General features: G+C 38.5%; 1 non-coding gene across 1 annotated transcript; it reads right to left on the bottom strand.

Moving 5' to 3' along the window:
* Positions 1 to 2,155: 2,155 nt before the first annotated feature.
* TRNAC-GCA lies at positions 2,156 to 2,227 on the bottom strand. Its single transcript has one exon. It is a non-coding gene; the product is annotated as a tRNA-Cys (tRNA).
* Positions 2,228 to 2,737: the final 510 nt, after the last annotated feature.

Raw genomic sequence — 2,737 nt, 5'->3', positions numbered from 1 at the left:
CTCATATGCTATCCACAGGCAGTCCCAAGGCTTGCCACTTTTTACCTAGATACTCAAGGCCACCATCATCCCTTTGCTGCCCTTCTGACATTGACTCAGCAGCAAGACAAAGTCTTACCTTCAATATACAATGGAAAACTTGTTTCCCCACCTTGAGGATCAACAGATCTCATGGGTGAATCAACAGTCTTCCTCTCATTTCAAACACATGCTGTTTTCCCCTTCTAACTTGCTCATTGTTTTGTCTCTATCTTGCCTAGAGACAGCACATTCCTTTAATTTTTTCTATTCTAAACTAAGTTCCTTGGGCAAATGCTCATCTTCCTATCTTGGTACAAATCTGGATAAAGAGAGAGTTGACATTCTTTTGAATCTAATGCTCTGGAAATTAATGTTTTGGTTCTTAGATATCACCACATAGGAATCTAACTTGCTGCTACTACTTCAGCCTGTAAACCCCTCACAACAACCTACAAAAGCAAATTTCATTGGGTATATGACCATTTTTCAGATATATAATCTGAAACTCAAATACAAGTTCAAATATTTTGATGATGGTAAAATAGTAAACCACCATTCTATGGATTTGCGTGTTCCTTTGTGTGTTTCTCATCTCATCTCCTACTATGCTTACTCTAAGATAAGCATATGTCTTAGCCGCAAGTGCTTTCAGAATGATAAAGAAGACAGTACTTAATTTCAGAACTCTCAGAAACAATTCGCCTAGTACTGAATGTCAATCTCTATGGTCGTTTGTAAGGAGAGCCAAATTTCTTGCTAATGAGAGAACACTGTTCAGTATATTTCCTGGAGAAAATAGGACTTGAACGTTAAAGAAGGTTTGAGATTTGAACAAAACCCTTGGAGTCTCAGTCATGAGTTTGCATTCCAGTTCAAATGCTTTACACCTGCCAAAATTATTTAATCCTCCTAGGCTCTCATTATCTCATCTGTGTTTCCTCCTTTGGGTATAGCCAACCATGTCTAGTGCGTTGCCTATGCCCTGTAGGTTTTCAATAAACATTTGCTGAATAAATATGTTTCTGTAAATATGGCTTCATTATTGTAGCAAAACTCTTACATATGGCTATCTATTTACCATGTTGCATAAGACTAAATCATAGATTATCAATGCTGGGAGATACGTTTGGGGTCACCCATATCCTTCATTTTTAGAGGAGTAGAAACTCAGGCCCAGATTGAAGGTGTAAATGACTTAAAAGTTTATACGTTACTGCTAAAAGAGACATATAAGAAAATGAGATGGGAGGTTATCATAAGTAGAAATAAGTTTACAAAGGCTATTAAGTCTCAAACTAGAGAATTCCCCTAGAAGACTATTGAAAACCCACAAAAAATTTAAGCATAGGTATGACAAGGTGAAAGAAAAGAAAATGGAAGAAAATGAACAATCAAATGACTGTGAATTAAGAGTTCCTTTTGACTTCCCTGATAGCTCAGTTGGTAAAGAATCCACCTGCAATGCAGGAAAAGCCGGTTTGTCCTGCATCGGGAAGATCCACTGGAGAAGGGATAGGCTACCCATTCCAGTCTTCTTGGGCTTCCCGTGTGACTCAGCTGGTAAAGAATCTGCCTGCAATGCGGGAGACCTGGGTTCAATCCTTGGGTTGGGAGGATCCCCTGGAGAAGGGAAAGGATACCCAATCCAGAGTTCTGGCCTGGGGAATTCCATGAACTGTATAGTCCATGTGGTTACAAAGAGTCAGACATGACTGAGTGACTTTCACTTTCACTTTGCACTTACCAAACAGTGATTTTTCACCCCATTTTGATCTTTTGGATGTCCTCTATAAAATAAGCTTTCTACTTAAGAGTTTACAAACACAACTTTGTATGCATCCTTATTGGACTAACAGTAGGTTACCATTAGCAGTGGATGGAAGGCAAATGTCATCTATATAGTATATATTAAACAGGAAATTAAAATAGAACTTGAAGTGGTCCCAGCTTGTGCCAATTCAGAGTTCTGAGAAGACAAATCATCTGCTGCTGAAAAGCATAAGTGAAGTGAAGTCCCTCAGTTGTGTCTGAATCTTTGCGACTCCATAGACTGTAGCCTTCCAGGCTCCTTCATCCTTGGGATTTTCCAGGCAAGAGTACCAGAGTGGGTTGCCATTTCCTTCTCCAGGGGATCTTCCCAACCCAGGGATTGAACCCAGGTCTCCTGCATTGCAGGCAGACGCTTTACCATCTGAGCCACCTGGGAAGCCTGAAAAGCATAAGCCACCTTCATTCATCCACACACCAAAGTCTTTCAAATCCAACTACATGTCTAAATCTCCTCTTGGTTCTGGAAATATTATGAGGACAAAACTTGGTTTGTGCCTTCTCACGTGGAAGAATATAATGAAGGAAAGAGACATTATTAGTAAAATAGGCCCATTAATAAAGTCATCAAAAACTTTAGATAAGTGGTAGAAATGAAAGACAGTGACTCTATAAGTGGATAAGGCAAAAAAAAAAAAAAAAAAAAAAAACACCAAAGCCAAATCAAACAACTGAAAAAACAAACAAACAAAACAAAACAACAAAAAAAAACTTTTGTTTTGCTTTCGCTATAGCAGCTGGAGAAACTTCTTAAAAGGGTACTGGAGCTGAAACCTAAATTATGAATGACAATTTGGTGAAAAAGTTTATGTACTTGATTGTGTAATTGTGTGTGTGTGTAACACACACATATGGAATATAAGATTTGTTTTCTTTTGCACTCAGAGCA

The sequence above is a fragment of the Bubalus bubalis genome, chromosome 18, assembly GCF_019923935.1.
Source record: "Bubalus bubalis isolate 160015118507 breed Murrah chromosome 18, NDDB_SH_1, whole genome shotgun sequence".
Taxonomy (NCBI): domain Eukaryota; kingdom Metazoa; phylum Chordata; class Mammalia; order Artiodactyla; family Bovidae; genus Bubalus; species Bubalus bubalis.
The sequence above is the reverse complement of the archived record's forward strand: the minus strand, read 5'-3'. Positions and strand labels throughout refer to the sequence as shown.